Source organism: Haliaeetus leucocephalus, unplaced genomic scaffold (assembly GCF_000737465.1).
Source record: "Haliaeetus leucocephalus isolate CR32 unplaced genomic scaffold, Haliaeetus_leucocephalus-4.0 Scaffold439, whole genome shotgun sequence".
Classification (NCBI taxonomy): domain Eukaryota; kingdom Metazoa; phylum Chordata; class Aves; order Accipitriformes; family Accipitridae; genus Haliaeetus; species Haliaeetus leucocephalus.
The window spans coordinates 1,387,329-1,411,667 of NW_010972875.1; positions in this window are offsets into that span (position 1 = coordinate 1,387,329).

Below are 24,339 nucleotides of genomic sequence, written 5' to 3' on the forward strand. Positions count from 1 at the left end.
ATTTCTCTTCACTTTGAAATGTCTGTAGTCAGCAAATTCAAATTGTTATTTAGCAAGGAAAGTTCAGACTGAAACACTCAATATAATCTAAATCATCACCACCATCTTTATGCGGTAGTATATAGTCTTCAAATGGCAGGACATACTCCACTCATATTACACTGTCAGGACATTCCGGCTGGATGCCCAACATCATCCATCCATCACTTGCAATCTCACTGTACCACAGAAGATTTTTGTGACTGTAGGGTCATTGACATGAAGCAATATTCCTCAGAAAGCTCAAGTTCATAAATCACTGGTTTCTTTCTCTTCTTCCTCCTTTAAAAAATAACTGACCTAGCAAAGCTTCTTCATCCCAGAGAGTATTTTGGAATCTGCTGGTAAATTTTATTATAACATTTTTACTCAGCTAGTAAAGGTGAGCTTTACTCAGCTAGTCCTGACATTTAGTACAGAGCACCTAATGAGATGGATGGAATTTAAAATATAGTCTTCTTCACAATTAATCATCATGAAGAATGATGACAGCTAGTCTTCCCATCCACAACGGCATAGAAAACATAGTAATATTTCCATAGAGATTACTGCAGGACACATCTGAAGCAATACAAGACTCCTGTACTTTCAGAACTTACTTTACCATGCTCAAGACACCATTTTAATAATCAATAGGAATGCTCTCTGTTTGCATACCAGTTGTACATGCATTAGAATTACAACATAATCGTGTAATTAGCTAGGGAACTCTTAATATAAAATTGTTAGAGAATTTTAGAAATGTTGCAACTCTCCATTTGTGTGAAGGCACAGCTTGTGTAGCCCCCATTTACAACTGCCTGTTCAGAAAAAGGAATGCTGAAATATAAACCAGTAAATGTAATTTTTTAACATTACTACTAAAAGGCCAAAGACTACACTGATCTGGTGGTGCACTGTCTCAGGGTTTTTCTGGGTTTGTTTTCGCCCGATCTGATTTTATGTTGCTTACTCAAGATAGCAATTGCCAAGAATCAGGTAAGTATTGCTTAAAATTTGTTTTTTCTTAGCTTCAGTTTATAGTGAGAACAAGTACTTATTCAATGTAGTTTGAACTGTCTATGACTCTAGAATAAATTTATGTGGAAGAAAACACATAGGACGACACCAGAGGCCCTAGACCGTAAACAAAAATCACAATGCTTAGTCACTACTGGAATGCAACCTTGTACAGTTCAATTAAAACCAATTTTAGAGACAACAAAGAGAACAGAAACACTGAACAATTGGACTAGCAACTAATTACTGACTGCATTGTAAGCAGTGTTCCCATGTTCCTCATTTTGCCCATAAGACGATTTTGAGTGTAACAGGCGTTCTTTCCAGCAAGCAATCCCATGACTAAGCCTTCTCCATACCAACACTTTCACCTATCTCACTGAAAACACAGGCTTTCAGAAGGCATAAGCATATTCATATTAGGGGGCTGGACACACACACACACACACACACAGTTCTTAATAAATTTCCCCATTTTCTTAAACCAAAGTCTGTTCAGGTGGGGAATGAGGAATGCCTTTCTCAACTCCTGTTTCTTCAAGCAGACACCTTCTTAACAACAAAAATACAAGACACACTATCTACACCCACCAAGACTGTAAATCAGAGGAGAACTGGGATTACTGCCTTCATACTGATGTAAAAATACATATGTAGAATAAAAGGGAAGGCATGTAAAAGTAGGCAACACTGAAGAGCAAAAATATACTGCAGTGGTAACACTATTTTTGAGACAGATAACAATAACATGTATACCACTAATTTCAGCATTATTAGAACAAAATAATTTCCCTTTGCTTAGTGTACAGAGACAGGGAGAATAGGGTTACCATTTTCCTTTTGCTTTAATTTCAGTTTATTATTTCCTGATATACACTCATCTATGTATAAAGGTCCTTCCCAAGTCACATTAGGTGGATGATAATTTTGTTCTCAGAACCTCCGAAGTATACTTGCTTATCTGAAGGCTGTTTAATGGTTTTGTGATTCTTTTCAGTTTTACTTGCTTGCTTGAAATAATGGGATTTCTCCCTACCATTCAATATAGTGAACTAAAACAACCAAGCTAAGGAACCTCTCAGGAACTGGTACACAGCTTAACGCTCATTTTATTCATGACATTTCACTCACAGCTATTTAGTTACTGACTGAGATGTCATAACTAGGGTGTGCTGGCAACTAATAATTAATTCTATTGTTATTCACCAAAATACAGAACTCAGACTATGGAATAACCAAAATAAGCTTACTATCTCACTTGAGTTTTATGAGCTTTATGGGGGCTTCAAACATTCATGCTACTGAAAACACTGTTGAACTAGTATCTTTATCAAAATAATGTGTATGAAGCAATAAAAATCTAAATTATTTGGAAACTAACAGGGTTTTTTAAGCATATTCCTCCAAATACCATAGAAAATACACTGTTCAGCACCACTGAAAAATTCAGTAGAAAAGAGATTGATGTCCAGAAGTCATTCAAGACATAAAGAGACTAAATTCAGGAACAAAAGATAAACCATAATGGTTCAACTGCAGTAGGGAGCATAGTGAAGCAGCTTTATTCTATAACAAATCCTTTAAACAGCTCTTTAACAAACTAAATTGAAGAACCACAGTATGCAGATAGTAAAAGTTAAGTTTAAGTACTAAAATAAACACTATATATTGCTCCCACTGTGTCCTTGGGTGTACTGAGTGAATTTGTAATCTTTAATGTGATCTAAAATTTACTTAGATGTCTTCCCTCAAAACTAAAATTTAAAGTTGAACAACCCATGAAAATAACAGATGCCATGCTACAGGTGACACAACAAACTATAACACAGAACCTTCTCATAAGTACAAATAAATCCCTTGTGCAAGTTCACAGGCTGTTGCATTTGTAGGTAGTGTATTTCCAGTGTGGTTTGTATCTCCTATGTGAATAAGCAGTGAAAAAATAGCATCACTTCAGCTAATAAAAAATGTTCAAATCATTATGTTAAATTATATTGGACTGCAGTACAATAAAAGTAAGAAAAAATCCTCCACAATAATTTACCTATTGCTTTGAAAATCAGTTCGTGTTCTTAGGATGAAGCTTGCAGACAGCATATTTACAACAGTTTGAAAGACCATATTTTACATGATAAATGAAAGACAACCTAGGAAAATGCAGCAACTCCATAGAGTTCCGAGAGAATAGAACTTCCAGCTTCATTTTTAAAAAAAATATTAAATTTCCTTATAAGGATCTCAGCTGAACAAGCCATAGAAAAATCTACCACGTAGGCTAGTATAAACAGGTATATTGGTACATCCAAATGGAAGGGGCAGTGTAAGTGAACAAATGTCAGGCCTCAGAAACAGCTTTACAGCCTTGTCAACCTCTGCTTAAAAGCACAATGACTTTCTGACCTGTAAGGCCACTGGCATCAAGGAATTCACATGGTCTCAGCCAGTTTAGAAACATCTGAACTTCATTCAATTGCATCGACAGCTGTGGCCAGGAAGGTAGTGCTCAATGCCACGGCAAGAACTTAAGAAATCATCAAGCTTTTGTGGAATCAAAAAATATTAACCCAAGCTGGTAAAGCTTCAGATTTGATAAAGAGAAATTTAATATTAACACTTTTCAAAACATTCTCAGCCTGTTCTAGAATTATTTTACCTGTCCTACGAATACAGTATTCTGTTTCAAATTTGAAATATCAGCCATACATAAGAAGACACATACATTTATAACAAATACTCTTGAGCAGGTCTCTTTCAATATCTTCAAGTAGAACTGTTTCCCATTTCACAGATAGCTTACTGGAACACAGCCTGAACCCAAATTCAGGTAGTCTAGGTAAATGTCAAAAAGTCTAGTCCATCACTCCTAATCACATCCACAGAACATCAGGCCCATTCAGTTTTATTGTCCCATTGAAAAGAACTTCAGGGCACAGAGGCGCACAGTTATTCATAAACAAATTTCTTTAGTCATGATTTATCGTCTATAAGCCAACATATGGATAGTTCAGTAACTATTGGCAGCTTTTCACATGTACAATAAGTTAGCCCATTGAAGTCAATTTCAGAACTGTATTTGGGGAGGTAGGCACTTCAGTTACAGCTCTTCCTCATATTAATGTAGTATTATTTATGATGGCAGATCCATGTGCTTTGGTCCTCCAAGCAACAAAATAAGTGGAGAAAGTCTGGGGTTTATTTTAGAACTTCTGAAAGAATAAAGGATCTGGAAAAATGAAGCCCTTTGTAACCCTGAGGATATTTATGTCAAAGCACCTCTCCCCCATACTTGCATAGCAATATGAATTAACGGCCTAATACAATTACCATTATATTCGAAGAGAAAACTTCTATTACATTAAGTGAACAAGAAAATGAAAAAAGGACAGCTGTTTCACCTATTTATTCCTGCTGTAGAAGAGTCATGGTCTAAGGATGCATTCAAAGACCAGAGCACATGTTTCATAAGAGTAGTGCTGATGAAATCTGATAACACATCTAACCACCTGGAAAATAAATACAGCTCTGTAAATATTAAGATTCCCCTGCATTACGAACCATGTATTGCCTAAGATAGGGGCTAAAACGCCTTAAACATTAATGACATAAAAAAGAAGGAAAAAGAGTTACTCCGCATTCTTTAGGGTCTCAAAACTATGTTTTGTTCACTAACTAGTAGAAGACAACACCAATACTGTACTGTCTGCACAGGCAGTAATTCAATTTTTTTAAATGTATTTTCTAATAAACGAGTGCAGTACTGACTTGCTAAACCTGAAGAAGGCTGTTTTTTTCTTTGCTTACTATTCACCATCAAAGTAATGCAGAAACAGGCCAGTAACAGGAGTAAAGTCCCCATTGCAAACGTCTACAGAGCCTCGAGTGAAGCCAAGAATTCCCTGTAGTGGAAAGTTCAAACCACTCATTGTCATTTGTTTCAGTCTAACTCAGCACTGAATAAAGAGCTGCAGGGGCAGGCAAAACACAAAATTATGTCTGTGAGGCTGAAAGCAAAATTTGGGTTGAAACATGCCATGGACCACACAACATGGCTCTTTTTATATGGAAAAAGTTGATCATCCTCACAACTCCTAAATTCATTTTCGGATGAGAACTGCAGAAAAATACATAACTAAATTTTTTTAACCTTTTTTGAAAGAGTATAAAAAGGGGGAAAATTGTCTCCTTTGATTTTTTGTATTTGTACTTTTTTCTTTCTTCCCTCTTTGCCGGCACCCAGAGCAGAAATTTTGGAAATAAATGATTTCAGTGTGATACTGTGAAAAGAATGAGGTGAGACAGTAAATAAACTGCCAGAAGAGGCTTTCTCCATGTGACAAATCTTTTATTTTAGTCAGACATACAGCACCCGCAGGAGAGTGACACATGCCTTTAAAGAATTGGGTGTAGTACAAGCATGCAAAGGAAGATAGGTACTGCAATTCATCATGCTGCTCTTCCATTTTATCTTCTTTGTAAAGCTAATGGGAATGCTCAGGAGAATAGAGGCTGCAGGTTCAGAAATGAAAACAATGAGCTTTTTTTCACAGTGGGATGAGGAAGACAAGATTTCCACCAATACTTGTAATTGCACAAAAGAAGGGGAAAAAAATGAGTCAGAAGCAAAAGAAGAAATATATAATTTCTGAAGAAGAAAGCTGACATGAATTTAAAGAAATTATTTACTGATTTATTGATTTACTCCATAAGTTATCCTATTCCAAAATGTAAGACGTCTGAATCAAAAGGCTTAATTTTTAAAAAATCTTAAGGTATTGAAGTTGCTAAAATGTGACCCAAAATGTGTACAGTTCTTTTGAAAGGATAAAACTCAATCATTCTTACACATTTTACTTTCTGGCTAGGTTTTCTGTATTTTTACATTTTGCAATGTATTCCAAATCTCTTCTTTCTGCTCTCTCTCTCTTCGTCTGTTTTTTTTTCCCAGCAGCCCTCAATCCATTACTTTTTCAGCTGTAATTCTATTCTGTTGCATTCCCTTTCTTTTTTCATTTCATTGTTCTGTCTACTACCTTGATTGCCTCCTGACTAAATCTACATCCACATTCCCCCTTTGACCTTCATCAAAAGCACAGTTGCAAAACCTACATAAAATTTGCTTTTATTACTTTAGTGAAACTGTTTTGCTCCTTGACAGCATGAAGCACTACAGTTTTGGACCCATCTGTTCAGAACAATACTATAAGAAGGGCCACAGGTCTATTAATTCCCTAATGTTAAGTTACCAGTCAGAAACAAACTGGTTTCAAAGTATTACTTCCAGGTGCGTGTCCTAGTTGTGTATTTAAGCTTAGACAGTAAGACAGCAAGTGGTGTCTAAGTATCCTGTGAATTTAGCCACGTGTTTTCCATTTAAGCATACAATTTAGCATAGTGAGAGACCAGTTATTTACATGCTGCCAAAACTGATAAAAGGAAAAATATTTAAAAAATTGCACTTTCACTGAACGTTTAACAATTTATAAGGGGTAAGTATATTGCTACATTAGTTGCTCATACAGTCGATCTCTGTTCAGGCCTCAAGGTGAGACTACATTAGAAATAACAAAAATGCCGTTCTTCACAAATTATATGTCTCAGTTCTCATTTTTTTTCCCAATGTATTTTTCTATAGCAGACGCACAAAATATTTTTTCTTATTTATCACTTCTGAGAGCTACCTTACTTTTGGAAAAAAAGAGGAATTCTATAGTACAGCATTAGCAATACTATTAAATCTCAACAATAAAATCTATGTAATACTTCCAGATGAGAGAGTGAACCATAAATGAATAATCAAATATTGATATATATATAGCTATAGCTTCAGCTAATGCAGATTTCCATAACTGGTATTTTCTTATATTTGGTGTCAGCCAGCCTTGTTTAAAAAGTCTTGAACAAGCAGCGGTATTCAAGGTTGTCTTTATCTGTCCACATGCGTGAAAGGATGCTAATGTGTTTGATTGAATTCAGTGTGTGATACGACTGACAAGTACAATGTGCCAGTGTACAGACCTTCAATGTCTTTCTTTCCATATATCACTCAATATTCTTCTTCTAACATCTTCACTAAACACACTTCCTACCAGCCTACATTCTGGGATAAGTTGGACTGCGTATAGAAAAAGACTCCTTGTACAAGACTCAGTTTGGATCTAACTTATTTCATATGCTTTCTGTCAACAAAGGAAAATAAATACTTTAGGTAGCTGAACTGAGCTAAGCTTTACATTTCTTCTTTATGTTTACAGTGCCAAATCGCTGTGAGGTTCCTTCGCAGCGACAGCACCGAATCCACATGGGATCTCTAACACAGGGATGTAAGAGCTGGAGAGATAACAGTTGTGAACAGGGAATGGGGGACTTGCAAGAAGACTTCAGATCACTGCATCCACAATCTATTAATCAGCAAATTAATAATCAACCGTGCAATAAAATAAGCACATCAGCTTTACGTTGCTCTCTGGATTTGCCCAATGTCCTTGGTTTCTTTCCTCAGTATCCCCATCTATACAAAACGTGTATCTGCACAACTTCTATACCTTACTGGTAGTTTGTCTGGCAAGATACGTATGCTATACCTCCTAAGGTAATAGTCAGATTAGATACATATACCTGAGACAAAGGTACATACTGCAGGCAAAAGATAGTCTTTTATGTCATATTCTTAACCCAGTATATTAACAGCTGCTATTTAATTCTTTTTTTTCAGCCATATGGTACAGTACACTTCTGGAATTGCAGCTGTAAAGCAATGAGTTAATGTAGACATTATGTCTCTAGCCACAGCTTCTAAAATCCTGTTTGGGAAATTATAACAATTAAATTTCAATAGAAATTTCAGTATAAATTTTCAGAAATGGAGTTTCAGTTGTGATTCCAACTACCAAGAGCATATCAGCTGAGAAAAGCTTGTTATAATTTTGCTCTAAAGTATGTGGACAATTACTATGAAACATTAAACCAAATCATGCATTAAACTGAGTTTAATGTAATATTTTAATATTATTTTAATGTAATTTTAAAAAATACATTAATGAAAATTGGGAAAAAAAATTGAAAAACATGTGACCTAATACTAAGAACTTGAAAGGCAATAACCGTGTAAGAGGTTCAGACTAGACATATACTTAGTATTTAAAATGTGAGAGGGCAGTTATAAATAAGCTTAGGATTCAAACAGGGACAATTTGGTGCAAACTGCACTTTTAATGTTTCTCAAATGTGTATACATATGCACACACAGATACTTATATTTGTCTTTTTTTTTAATCTAAAGCTATTGCCCAAGAAACCTGCAAAATCACATACAAAAATAACTAATTATTGGGTAAGGGGCATCATTTAACTTTAATCTCCTGTCAAGTGCCTACCCATCTATCACGGATAGGTGGAATGCAAATTTAATTAAAAAGACTGCAGCTCTGGGAATTATTATCATTTCTTCTATCTCATAAGTGTGCTTCAGATCAGAATAAAATCTCACTGTAGACAGAATATGTATGCAAAAATTGATTGTTTTAAAAAATCACATAACAGACCTTTCCTATATAGCATGTATTTGTATTTATATTCCCAGATTTATTATCAAGTTATTTTTTCTGCTAACAAAAAGAGCTCTGTAAACACATAGCTTGACTCAATAAATTTTGCGTCAGGCTAAATTTTAGCTTGACTAAGTAAGTTTTAAGCTCAGAGGCATATTTTGATATAATTTTATCTCCAGAAACTTTCACTGTAATTATTATTTTAGTAACTAGGACAATGTTTTCAGTGAAGTGTTCCTAAGGGGGATTTTTTTCATTTAGTGAGTGTATCTAGGTTCCATGCATTAATCACTTTTAAACACAGACAAATCAGTTTAAAATAAATGGCTGAAAATGTAAATGGGATATTAAAATCTTCAAAATGTCTTTAAGACTTTACTAGTGCTTTGAATAATGCAATCATATCAAATACTTTTAATAAATAAAAACAATTTCCTTAATCTAGAGTTTCTTCATTTTGTTTTAATCCTGACCTCCAAATTAAATTAGGCTGATGACTACAGTACTCTCTTCAAATCTGGCTGTCATCTTCCCTTAAACTTGGGTACCCATTAATTAATTTCAACACGCTGAATTTTTTTGGCAAAGATCTAGAACTCTCAGAGGCAATATATGCTAAAATAACCTTGCACAACTGATAGCTAAGAATAGATTTCTGTTTCCCATTATTTATTATAATACAGGTTCTAATTTCTATTCTAAAAAGACATGAACATGGCTACTTAACGCTATCCTTGCATTTGGAAAAATAAACAGTTCTTACTTTTTTCTGGTTGCATAAACATGATGTAGTAAGAAGATTAAATTAATTTTATTTCTGCTAAAGATATCTTTGCTTTATTTTTATGGGAAATCTAACTAATCTTTATTTCAGCAGTTCCAGTCTTTAAAAAAACAGCAAAAGGATTTCTTTGATCTTTCTTAAAATAAAGCTGATTTTTATAAATATTGTAGTTTTCAGCAGTTTAATAGCATAAATTTGAAATAGTGACACAATAGACAGAAATAATATGACACAAACCAAAACCAAATCTATGCAACTAGCCTTTCTGCAGTACTAGCTCTCAGTGCTAGTGTACCCTTTATTTAGTTGTTGAAATTGCCAGTGAGCACTGAATACAGCAAGCACTTTTATGGTCATTTTTAAATCTATCAGAGCAACCTTTTAACATCATTCCTCTATCTTCATTGGCATTTCCTTTTGGTTTATTCTCTTTTAATCTATGTTTTCTATTGCTGTTGCAATTCTAATATGATAAAGAGAGTTGATAAGATGATTCATCTCATTCATACTGCTAAATTGTTATAGTATATAAATTAGAAGACTGGGTTTGAGCTTGTTACCTTATTTCTTGACTGGAAGGAGGACATATGTGTGCCTGTGTATTAATGCTGGATACTAGTCTATCCAGGGACTGTTACTCTAAGTTTTATCTGAAGTTAGGCATGGTTGGATATTAAAAACCTTAAAACTAAAGTTATCTTAATTTAAACCAAGTGTTTCCGGAAATGTCTTCTCTTTGTTTCTTATTCACTTAGTTGTTCTGAAGGGCATTTGCATTTGCACAAGTGTAAGTAACGTTGCTGGAATTTTTTTTTAAGTTAAAAATACTATTCAATTAGCAGACTAAATCTTTTCATCCGTCCTTTTTTTTTTTTTCTTAATCTTCCAATGATTAGTTGACAATTTTTTCTAGGTTTGACTTCAGAGACAGAAATACTGCAGAGCAGATCTGTCACTTTTGCTGTGACTTTGTTTTTTAAGTAGGTACATAAAGTGAAAGTCTGTGGTATGAGTAGGGCAGGCATTATGTTCAGATGTGCTCGTATTTATTTGATCTGACAAGTATCTGGATTTGGGTATTAAGTTTCTTAAGAGAACTCATCTTCAGAAGATTTTTTAGGTTAAAGTGCTGTAGGGTGTTTTTTTTGAGGGATAGAGTGAAAACAAAATGTATTTTTTTTTAAGAACATTTTTTATTCTCCCATGAAAACAGTAAGAAGAGGCCCTTGATAGCACAAATCTAGACTATTTCTGGAAGAGTTTGTACTAAATGTGAGAATAATGTTTGAAAAGGAAGAAGACGAGGTCATTTTAAAATCCTTGAGAATGACTGATACACACTACCCAAAAGACAGCACTTGACGCTATACCAAACTTAGGCAAAAAAAATAATGTGTTATCTAGGGAATAATGAGAAAGAATACCAAAGGAGGCAATTCAGAAAAGAAATAAAAAATAAGTAAAAGCAAAAATGAGATTAAAGTTTAAAAAGCAATAAAAATCTTTCTTTTAATTAACCCTTTTACTCTTCTGTTGCCTTATTTTAGTTCAATACTTTCTCTGCTTGAGTATCTTTTTCCTCCAAATAAGAGCAGCTATAAAAAAATTAAGAATACAGAGACTTCATAGAAAAAGCAATGTCCTGCAGTATCAAACAATGGGAGCTTTTTCCTTTTTTTTGCTGGTTTTAAGTCAGTGTTGCTTTAAAGTGCTTTTTAATATACCTGTTTTACATTGGTGTGAGTTAGATGTAACCATGTGGGGTCAGTGCACTCAAAATAGTATAAGAGAAGAGTAGTCTGGCAATCCAAAGATGAAAGGCAATGGCATTTTCACATTACTACAATAGTTAAAATTTTGCTTGACACAGCATTGACTTTCATTAAACCAAAATGTCAGTTTTATTCTGTTCTGAAAGGTGGCAAAGCAGAGCTACATGAGCAATAACGAGATAAGACTGTGAGGCTATAATAGCACAGGAATGTATATAAATTATAGAGGCTGTTAATATGTTTTGGAGGGCTTTAAGGACTTTGTTTAGCTACTTAAAAGTAGTTGTTCATGATAAAGTAGAACTCATAGCTTTGCTTAATGCTGTTGCTGAACTTTGACCTACTCTCTGATTGAAGGAGTAAGATTTGGAAAGCGCCAGAACCCGTTTGAGCCAGAAAAAGGAGTCATAGTAACCACTAGCCTAAAAAACAGGAAAGAGAAAGAACCCACCTAGAGATGAGGAAAAGGACCCAACGAGAGAGAAGAAGACACCATACCCCAATATTACTATTGGACCAGACAATGGTGTGAGGGGTGGGAACTTGGATTGTAAGGGTATAACTGCCCAGGGATTTGAGTATTCGGGGTCCATCTCCAGAGGCACGCAGCTCAAGATGTCTAAATTTGTGCACCAGAGGTAGAATAAATTACATTTTTTATTTTGAAGGCCTTGATTAGAGATCTTGAGGGAACCTAGGGTCGAGCCTGCAGGAAGAAGAAGAGCCCAAGGGTGAGTGTGTGTGTGTGTGCACACGCACGTGCGAGGAGTCAAAAGGGGCACCCGTCGGCTCACCGGAGTCGCCCGCTGCGAAGGAACTCCAGTCCTGGCAGTTAAAGTCTCAGGTGGTGTGTGTGCGACTCCCGGACTGGTGTGTGAATCTTCGGGCAGTGGCTTCTCCCTTAACAATTCTACTGTTTAAGAAATGGACATGTTCTCCTGTGGACACATGATCTGAAAGGCCTGAGAATGTTCTCTCTGAAATTTCTGACAGTGGCTGATGACCTTTCCAGACAGACGGGTGCTCCCAGTTCTTGTCAGATGCATTATTCATAGCATTGAAACCCAAAAAAGAAAACCTCAAACATTTCCAAACTGGATCTAATTGGAATGTGGTTTTAGAAAGAAAATGCAGGCTGAAATGATCTCTGCCTTCAAAGACTGTTTTTCTGGATGTCAAGAGTTAGTTGGTGGAGACAACACCTCTTTTAGAGAAAGAATCTGAAGCTTTAGAAAAGCAGTGGATTTAAAGAAACATTGCTTTCATTCATAACTACCATTGTGATTTTTTTCAGATGTCAGGATCCTAATTTTTAGCATGACCCTTACTGGTCAGAAGCTCCACTCAAGTGTGCCAAATGGCAAGTGTGTCTGGGCTGTCTGGTTCAAACAACACATTTACAAAGTGTTATTTTTCTGAACAAGTTTTTCAGAGAAAACATGCAAGACCTATTAGATATCTTTCTCACCATGCTTTCCTGAATTAAAAAAAAAGAAAAATTAGAAGTGTGGCCTTCAAGTAATAACATTTGGTAGGAATGATAGCAAGTCAATATGCTAGTTATGTAGATAAATTTTATTTTGAACTTTTCACTGTTAAACAGAAGCAGAAATCCATGCTGATACTTCCTGTTATTTTGATCTTTCTTAATTTAAATTTTAAAAAGGCTTCTAATTTAAAGGCTCTTATATATAAATATAAAAATTTAAATTTTGTCTAAATATTTGTAAAAATATTCAAACAAGTATCAATATGTAAACATCAAGCATGAAGTAGTTTCATATCTAGATAAGGCATTCATCTCAATTAGCTCAAAAAGCACATGAAATCACTGTCGATTCTAATGGGCCCCATTTTGGCAAGATACTAAATTTAAGCACTATTAGACTACATGAAATGATCCGAGACAGACGAATTTCATGATTATTCAGCGGGAGCAATTTGGTAGTTGTTAATTGCTATCAGGGGACATAGAGACCGTGCCTCTCAAATGGGCAAGCTCTCCTAGGGAGAAATACTGCTAGCATAAGGCATTTTCTGCACACACACTGATTAAATGAACCAATTAATTAAGTGCTCACATGTGAATTACCATGTGCCCAGAGTTAGGGGGACCATTCAGTTAGAGTAGTAAGCTGAGGAGGCAATTGCAAGTCAGGAAAAGAGCCATGGCAGGTGTCAGAGCCTTCCACCACTGGGACAGCTAATTTCCTCCATCATATCCTTTTGCTTTGCTGACCAAAGGCAAAGCTAATGAGCCTGCTACTCTCTGTATTACATACAAATAAGTAGCAAATAAGTACTCCTCTTTGAGTGGGTTCATGGCAATCATCATGTCATTGATAATTACCCAGCACATCAGAAATAAACTCCTGAAGCCGTCTTTGAACATCTATGTGTTTCTGAAAAACTATTCTTCCACCCTAACCCATTCATTTATCGTGACCAATACATTTAGTTCCAAAACAGCTCTTTTCCCGTTTTGCCTTCACTCACAAGAGCTTCTGAAAAAATTAATCCTCAATCTGTCCAAAGTCTATTTGCATGCCAAAACTGCTCTCCAAATCATTCCTCTTTAAATCTATCTCCCAGCTTTGCCCTCCTCCTGTAATGCTTTTGTATCCATCATAGACACGTACTAATGGCTGTTTATGAATATCAAAAAATTGATTGTCCATACTCTTGGTCAGTGAAGATCATACAGAGGTTGGGGCCAAATCCTTGGTTAATGTAACTTTCTACACATAAATTAGGAATGAAAAAAAATGCCACAGACCTAGCTAAAAAGTTTTTTTCCATTACAGCACTTGATATTACAGATAGCCAGATCCCAAAACATCTGAAATTGATAAAGCTTCACTTCATCTAGGTTGTTTGTATTGTTTTTTGCTTATTCTAGAAGGCTGAGACAGAATATCACAACTCTGATCATTACTGGCCTTTAAGTTGCCACCCAATCTGATCCACAGATAGCTAATAGGTATCTATTTGTTCATATCCCAGCAAAACACATTGACTTGATGTCTAGCACTGTATTTACCTCCCTAAAGTGCTTATATGGAACAAATCACACCTCCTCTCAGATATTATTTTAAGGGTTAAAAGCCAATATAATTTAGCAGTACATTTCTGAACCTAGTAATGATTAAATCCATCTCTTTTGAAAACAAGATTCTATCCTAGAAAGATACTAGCTAACACACTTTTGGAATGTGTCGTATCAGAAACTTATAGCTGTCCTCTGATTGACTACTGCACCTCAGCTGATCAGCTCCTAGCTTATCACAGAAATGCCTGTTATTAGTCCCCTAGTGTACGACATTCCATGCTGTGCTATTGAATTTCATCCCATTTCTATTACTTGAGTCTTCAGGGTCATCCAATATACCCCTTGGCTATTTCATTCAACTAATGATCCCAGCCAAATACCTCCTTCACATTTTTCTCTTATTCCCATTTCTGTGACTTCTTCCTTCCTGCCCAACAGTTCCTGACTCAAAGACTTACGTTTTAGCAAGGCCCAACACTTCTAATTCACGTCAGGTTTTATGCTAGAAAATTCCCAGAATATATACTAACACCTCATACACATTTTGGAATCAATATTCTCACCTATTTTTACTGGGGGAAAAAAATAATGAAGAAAATATTCACATGTTTCTAAGAAGTTACATGGGAATGAGGTTTTTTCTTCTTCTTAAAGAAACAGAATTTGAGAAACAGAAGACAAGCTACTAGAGAGCGGCAATCCATGCATCAGTATTAGTTTAAATATACTCACCGATTATAGCTAATATCAGCTTTGAATGCAACATTTTTTATTCAAGAGCAAAAAACATTTTATAGAAGTTTTACACTGGGAAATCAAGGTCATAAATACAAGACATGCACAGATCAATAGTCAAACTTTATTTATCTGGCAGGAAACTGCGACAGTAAAAAGTTATGATTATTACATTTCTTTGCCCAGCTTGAATGCAGCTAGGTAAATATTTGTGCATAGAATTTTCCTAATTCTAAAAACATAGTATATTCTTAGTTTAGCCTTGTTTAAATATTCCTGAATAGAGAATACCTATGCAATTAAACACTTCATAATAATCTATGTTATACTACTCTAAAAAACTCCACAATCTGATAAGCAGCTAGCTCCTCCTCCCAAGGACATTTCTTTTTTTCTTCTCCTTCTGAAGAGACAGTCTTGTGAAATTTTAATAACACTACAAACCAGCTGATCTTCACTATGAGACATAGTCAATGTTCAAAAAACTGTGACTAGCCTATGATAGAGCAGTTGATTTATATCAGTCTTCTACATTATTTAATTTCTTATCTATTATTAGCAATGATCCTGCAGGTATCCAAAATATTCCAGCTAATGCAAGACAATGAGAAATGTCTAGAATCATAGAATAGAATAGAATCATTTAGGTTGGAAAGGACCTTTAAGATCTTTAAGTCCAACTGTAAACCTAGCACGGCCAAGTCCACCACTAAACCATGTCCCTAAGCACCACATCTACATGTCTTTTAAATACCTCCAGGGACGGTGACTCCACCACTTCCCTCAGCGGCCTGTTCCAATGCTTGACAACCTCTTCGGTGAAGACATTTTTCCTAATCTCCAATATAAACCTCCCCTGGCGTAACTTGAGGTCATTTCCTCTTGTCTTACTGCTTGTTACTTGATAGAAGAGACTGACACCCACCTCGCTACAACCTCCTTTCAGGTAGCTGTAGAGAGTGATAAGGTCTCCCTCTCCTGAGCCTCCTTTTCTCCAGACTAAACAATCCCAGTTCCCTCAGCTGCTCCTCGTAAGACTTGTTCTCTAGACCCTTCACCAGCTCCGTTGCCTTTCTGTGGACACGCTCCAGCACCTCCATGTCTTTCCTGTAGTGAGGGGCCCAAAACTGAACACAGTATTGGAGGTGTGGCCTCACCAGTGCCAAGTACAGGGGGATGATCACTTCCCTAGTCCTGCTGGCCACAAATAGCATACAAATATTAATTTCCTGAAGTGCTTAGCACACCATTAGAATATTTAATGGGCAATCAGCTTAAGTGAAGTTAATGATACAGATTGCAACAAAACTGTAATGATTAAAGCCCAGTTAAAGACAAATATGACACAGAGGCATCAATTCAGCTCTGTGTCAAAGCATTCCCTATTTAACATGAATTCTGGCAAAAAAATGCATTATAACATCCATTTTGTTTTTCATAAGCTCTACTCGCAGTTCTCCTACATAAATTATATTTAAATAGAAATGGTAACTCATCTTCTCCTGCATGCACTTGCTTTTCATCCTAGCTAAGTTTTATGGTTTTGTTTTTTATTTAAAGCAGTTAAAAATACTAATGTACTAGTGCAAAGGAGTAAAGAAGCCTATAACCTTAATTATAATTACTTAAGCATAAAAAGACTAGACACAGCTGGGTGACACTGCTGTCCCAGAGAACAGCTTAGTCAATGAACTGAAAGGAAATGCTTCCCCGGGTGCTTTGGAAGATGTCATGATCTCTTCAACATGATGAAGCTAACAGGCTTACTGAGATCAGGGTAAAAGCCAGTTATGGGGTTAAAAGGTACAGCCATCACAGTTTGAAGTTTTAATCTTGAAGAAGTTACAATTTTCTCTCCTCATGGCTGCCATAGGAACATTTGAATGCAGGCTTCATATTATTCAAGTTAAACTAGTGAAGAAAACCTTAAGGTCACTTGATAACAAGTGGAACCATTGTGCAAGCTGAGAAATCCAAAATTCAATGCCTTCTGATGCTAGTCTCTGACACCATGAGTTTTAGAGATCTAAGTATTCCAGGAGAAAGCTTTTCACCACAGAGAGAAGGGCGACTGTTGCTCATTCTTCTGGATCACTACCGAGTGTCAAATACTACAATGCTACCACACTTAATCTCAAGTACATACAAGGCATTTATCTAAGATGTCAGGGTAAAATTCCACCCACTCATCATGGCATAAATTAAACCACAGATGAAATTCAGTCTCATTTAACAGATGCTGTCTGTCCCTTCCTGGGTAGTTTTTCCTCCAGGTGGGGAAACTATTGTGAATGGTTCTAACCTCTGAACCCAGGGGCTGCTGATTCAGAGTCTGTAAAGAGCCCAATAACTGGTTTTAACTCTTGCCAGTTCCCTGTTAGAAGTCATTATTGGGACAGAGCACATTGCTTTACTCATACAGCCTCCCTTCCCTATTCTAAAGCAACTTTTAAAAAAGCTATGAAATCTGCAGTAACCTTGCTTTACAAATAACTAATAACGTTGCTATGCTATGCTCTTGCAGCTACCGGTTGCTGCTATTTAATGGAAAACTCGTTAAAGAAACAGTTCTTGAGACCATTCTTCCAATTAACATAACAGTAAATCATTTTCATAGCTAATGACTTTTCTAGACTGCTCAGTTCCTAATTCATTCTGTGTTGTTACTGGGTCTTGCAATTATGCCCCAAGTCATAATTACCACAGTTGCCATGTAGCAGTAGACCCTAGTTTAACATGCTAGCACTCAGCCCTCCAGTGGGCTGTGACCACTGCCCAGCCAAGATCTTCCTAGACAAGGTAAGAAACTAATGCCTCCCTTCTTCCTCCTCCCATCTGAATTTTAAGAAAAAGACACCTATATAAGTTTACTTCCATGTTCACATGGGCAATGTTGATGAACTATGTCCTGCGGAAACAATAGTGCATAAGGTCAGGCTTTCTCTGCAAAGAAACTCATGTCAAAGTGACAACAGCTCTGGGAAGTCAGGGCTTACTGAGCCTTTTCTTTTTGCTTTAATGTTACTTCAAATACCACAAAGCTATCAGGCACCACTAACATCGTTCTGTAATTGAACGATAATAAACATGATCACATTCTGATGAAGCAGTGTATTTTCCAGGTCAAGCGTTTTGACAGTTTCTTACAGTATTACATGGAGCAAGCCAATAATGAAAATGAACAAAAGATAAAATCATATTTGATACATACGTCTTCCTTTGCCACACTATTAACTTACAATATGAAGCTAAAGGGCAGCTCATAATTACCTTTAGACAAGGTCTTCATAATGGCTTGCATTATGAAAGTTTCACTGAAAGGTTTATATTCACGTAATATATAGTGATCTAAAGAAGTTTATGTAAAACACAGCAGAAGCCTGGCTTTGTTGTGTCTTGGAAAAAGATTAATATACCTGGTATAAATCAAGAGTCTCACAGTGGTGATAAATCAAGTGTTAGAAAGATAAAGTTAGTTACAGGGAAATGGAAGATTAGCAGTGAGTGAATTTAGCTGCTGGAAGTGTAATAAACTACAAAAGACTTGAAGAAAAAACACAGACATGAAGTCAGACAACTCTGTGGTCATTTATCTTCACACTTGCAAGCTAAGATAGGCATAAAAGTTGATATTCTGAAGTCAACACTAGTTTACCAGAGTATAGGCTTGTGCAAATTGGTTAAGCACTGTTAATTCTCCAAAAGAGAGAACACATCAGCCAACTACCCAGAACAGCACATTGCCTTGACCATGACTCTGCTTTTCAAAGTCAAGCTGAGTATGCAAGAGGCCCACCACCAACACTGCTCAGAGTCAGCTTTTCATTCTTCAGAAATGTTACACCCATTCTGCATAAGGATCTGCCCACAGAGATCTGTATGCTAATCATTTCCAGACTACATTACTGCAACCCATGATCCTTGGAGCCAAAATAGAAGAACAGTATCCCAGTTCTTTCACGTATTGGTGGTATACTGCTCTGCTTTCCTCTATTGGCATGCAGCAAACTTGCTAGCTGAAGGATCCAGGGTAAGTATCACTCTTCCTTCCCAAATCTTCAGGGTAGATGAGACTTCCCCAGAAATTTACTGATGAAGAAACCCAGAAAGAGGTTTCCAAGATCAAGAAATAAACTTGTTTAGTAAAAGAAATAATGTAAGACCACATGCAAGGCTTGATATACACAGAGATACACATCAGCTTCCTCCTCTTAATAATGGGGTCAACAATGTTTTCATGAAGTACCTAGAAAACTTCACTTTCCTGGGGCTGAGGCACTGGAGGCACTGGATTTTTGGGTTTCCTTTAAAACAACAAAGGATCCATCACCGAGATTTATACCGGTTTTTCATTAAATGTACTCTCACCAACCTCAAAGGAGAGTCTTCATCTTTTATCTATGCTCTCTTCTGGCATGTTTTTTGAAAGACAAATCTGCAGCACACACATACATATTTCTCTTATTTGAAATGAATGTTACAGATGCATTCTTCTAAAACATATGATTTATATGACTGGTCTAATTTCAAGCCCACACAGAAGAGATTAATTCAGTGAAAAATCAAAATTAGATTCCATAAAAGATAAGGAAGCCCTAGAACAATTGTATGAAAATTGCAGAATTGAAAGTAATCTGTTCTCCTGCTAACCTGCCCAAGCTTCTCAGTCTTTCCTATAGTCTGCTTTTGAATTCTCCTCCTTATCAAATTTCCTACCTTTTGCTCTTGCTCCTTCCTTCTAATTTGTATCAGACCTGTTTTACCTTCTGCTGAAATGATATTCCAGAACTACATGCACCAAAACAAATTATTTCATTCTAAGATCCTTCCTCTACTCCTTTTTGTGATTCTTCCTCTAGGAGTTATATTTTTTGCTTTCCTTTAATTATTGGACATCTGGGAAAAAAATTAATCAAATGAAAACATTTTAAACTACATATTTTCCACTTTCCTTGGATTTTCCAAGGCATACTTGTCTTCTTTTGCTGGATGACCACTAAGAACCATATTTGCAGTATTTACAGTATGCTTCCAACATTTTTAGTAGTCACTGAGACACTGGAGATAGATACCTGTATCTATAGATAGATATTATCTGCATATATAGATATATACATATATATATGTACACCCACATGTTGGCATTATATGTATTATAATAAAAGTTTACTTGTTAAAATGACAACATAATTTCCTTACTTGATACAATAGATATTTCTTCCAGTCATGATATCTGGAAAGAAAGAGCAAATGTTGCACTAACTGGCACAACGTTGCTGAATTTTAATAAGTAATAATGGTATAATACTGTAGAAATGGATCCTGTGTATTTACTAAATTTAGTACAATTCCTCCATATCATGGAGAATCTAAGAAACATTGAAGACTTCCTTATATAAAACCAGATATTTACCTTTCAACCTGCATTTTTTTTCCTTTTGCCTTTTTTTTTTTAAAGTTACACATACATATTTTTGCAGTCAAGTCTCTACTGATCCAAACCTTCCCAAGGGAAATATATCTAAAACATACCCTTTGTGAGCTTTCTTCTATTCATTGCTAAAATCAGCTTATTTTACAGAAGTGACCTTCCAAATGATATTAGCAATCCTCATGTGGCTGCCAATATCTGTATGTTTACTTTGATGTAAGCTTAATATGCCATGAGTTCTAGTGCTCCTCATGAAAAAGAACTGAATTATTTTACGTAGTATTTGAATCATTTTATATGCATAGGGATTTACTCGCAAAAATCTGAAGTCTATATAACCCTCTCAAATGCTCAGCTTTCAAGCTGGTTTGTTAAATTCAAAAATAAACAAGAATACTTAATAAAACCCAGGTTACTTGTCTCAGCAGAGATTTTTTTTTTTTTCCCCCAAACTGTATGAGGCCTGATCATTGTGGATCATCTCTGAAGCCTGCATTCAATACAGGGTACTGTTCTGGAATACGTAACATAAGAAAAACAAAGTACTTCTAAAGTAAAAGCACATCTATTTATGAAACTTCAATACAAATGTATAATTATAATTTACTTCATAATGGCCTTTTAAAAGTGAAATGTTTTTTCTTCCTTCTCAGTACAAGTTTGCCACAATGTAAAGGTGTTCCTGATGCATATTTCCTCTTACTTTTTGGTAATTCCTGTCTCAAAGCTCTTTCTGGTCCCCAACTCTACGCACACATATCTCAAATTCCTGGATGAAACACAGTGCTGATGTCAGCACTCAGAAGTACTCTTAGTTTTGAAATCTACTGATTTCAAGAAAAGTTTTATTTGAAATATTAATTATAACTCTTGAATGACAAATCACACACTTTAAGAAAGTAAATCAACTAGTAGGCAGCAGTCCTACTTGATAAATATGATTTAAACTAAAATAAAAAATGTTTAAGTGGTTTGCTGGGTTGAGGCCTAAATACATCCCCACAGAATTCAATAACCATGAGCACTTAGATTAGGACTAGAGGAGGGAAAAGAAAAACATTAAATTTGATTTATTTGACTTTTATATTTTCCCAATACCATTTGTATATTACTTCTTAGGTAGCTCAATTTATGTGAAAGAAGTTTTGTGCCATTTTAAAGTAGGGGCCACAGAAAAATTAGACTAGTCAATTCATTTGAGGGCAATTTTTTCAATGATGTGAGCTCAGATGGAGTTTGCCCAATTTTCCTCAAACTTTGAAGAACCATTTTTTCTGTAGTTTCATGGTCTATCTGTCAATTTGGAAGCCAACATAAATTAGTTTTCCCACTCAAAAGCTAGAAAGAAACTAAAAATACAGTTTGGAATGGGATTTAATTTCCTCTACCTAACTTAATGATTACACATAACCCAAATAAAATAGGAATATAAAGTCATATATCTAGTGTTTTATTACTACTTGTGTTTTGGGTGCATATATATCCACACACACATTCACACCCACATAAAAAAGTAGTTGGAAAGTATTTTTATTAAAAAAAACAAAATTGTGGGTTCTTTCTCTATCTAATCCAAACCATACAAGAAAAAAATGTTAACAATAAAGCCTATATAGTTACATAAGAAATATATTACAGTATATGCATCTAATCAATAAAATAGAATACGAGCAGTATTCTGACAGTACCTCACCAGAAAATTTGGTATTTATGTCCTACACTCTACTACATGTCTGTGGCAGTACACGCCCCCCCCCCCAACCCCCATCCCGCCAGCAGGAAACGAAACTTCTCCAGGAAGGGAGAAGGGGAAGGAAACCCTGGAGGCTGCAGGTTGAAATTTGAACTGGCCAGTCAAGATGCATCAGGTACACTGAGGTGACCCTCCTGGCCAATAGAATTAAATGACCACAGGTCAGATTCAACAGGGGTATAAATGGGGTCCCACCGGAGGACACGTTGGAATCTGTCCTCCTGGGAGCAGCGGGTCTGCAGTCGGGGACTCCCCCTGGGGTCAGGGCACCGCCCGAGGTAACTCCTCGAGGGAGAGAGCCCTCAGCTTTTAGGGGAGTGGTACACGCATTTTGAGCCATCACTTTAAATCTTGGGGATTCTTAAGTCGGCCGTGTAGTATTAATTCTCTTTACATCATTGAGCCTGTGGTTTTATAAAATGTTACCAGACTTCTAACTAACTTCTGCTGAAGAATAAATCTGAGTCTTAACACCTATTGGATTTGGTTAGTCGTGCATCCGTAAGAATGTCCTCAGAGGCACTATGTATGAAGTGGGGAAATCACTTCTCTGCCAGGGAATAAAGTCTGCTGATGCCTCTTTTTTGAAAATGGTGTTATACAAATTAACAGCTTCTTGGAGTAAGACAGAATATAAAATTGTCCATGAGGATAACTCCTTCTCTAAGACAGTTCCAGGATGCTGAGGCAATTTTTTGTGAAAGCAAGAAAGGTGAAGGTATGTTCTTATTATGTCAGAATATCAGTGCCTCCTGCTGAGAAGAAATGGATATGCTTCAGATCCTTTCCACATATTATTCTTTAATTCAAAACAGACTTTGTTCAGATATGGCTACTTAAGACATTACTTTATGTTCTGTTGAGTATGGTCCAGGTACTTCTAAGCATTGTCTAAGTCCAAGATGAAGTTTAATTAGCCAAACCAAAACTATAATTATCTTGCTGATTTTTAAGAGAATATGTACACAAATAGCCAAAAACTCCAAGTAACAAGCCTGGTTATCTAAGAAGTGGTTAAAATTAAATCTTTCATGCAGAAAAATGCAAGTCACTCTGTAAATAATTCAGAGAAGTGGAAATACAATGCTATTGACCTCAGGTTTTGTTAGTTTTATTTCATTTTAGTTGCTATTATCTTTAAGTACTTCAAGTAAGTATGTCTTCAGGGCCTTTCTAGAACTATCATGATGATTTAGTGTGTCAGATTACACCACGACCGTTCCTGAAATGATCTCTCAGTTTTATAATTGGTTGTAAAATACTGCAATAATTTCACTTTTTCTATAGCCAATTTTTCTCTATATCAAGTATTTCTTTTTTACTCCATTTGATAGACTATCATAACAACAAAGTATTTTTAGGAAAGGCTATTCCTTATGGTTTGTGTGGGGGAAAAAGTGAAAATGAAACAAAGTTACTATAAAGAAAATCTATTTGATACATTTCTATAAATTCAGGAGCTGAGACAAGGTAGTTGTGCTTAAAGTAACTATTAAGGCTTTAATAGCTACATAATCTAGGATTATGTATGGTTAATCACCAATAAAAGTTTGCAGAACCAGTTCGTTCTTTCTTTTAATTTACCCAAAACAATTTCATTCACATTTTATTCTGTTAATATTTTATTTCAGGCTTGATTTCTTCCAAGAAAAATTTTAAAATGTCTAAAAAGTTTAAAAAGCTAAGAATAAAGATGGAGAAACTTTCTTCTCCTCTGTGGATGCTGAAATAAATCCCATGGCAATAAGTACATCTTGTGAAACCAGCAGATTGCTGCCATTAGCTTTCACAACAACCAGATTTTTGTGATTTTAACTCCTTCCCTCACTTTGTCATTAGACAAAGCAACAGAAGATTAGCAAAAATGAATCTGATATAAGAGTGAAGGATAGCATAAGGGGAGGGGGAAGGATGAAGGGGAAGACTAGCTAAATGGGGGTGGATGAAATTTCTGTTTCAGAAAGAATGCATTAAATAACTACTTAATGGAAGACAGATAAATAAGTAATGCTTTAAAAAAAATCATCTCACTTCCTTGTCTTATGATTCTAAGCTATGCAATAGCACAACTTCAGCAAAAGGGTATGTTTGGGCTTTCAAGCCTGTGACACTATCCTAGAAGGTATTAAAAACAGCCTAATGCTTCTACTTGCTGTGCAATTCTCTAGCCAGTGGGACATTTTATATAAAAAGTGCATTTAAGAAAATGGAGTGTTGTTCACAGTTATCT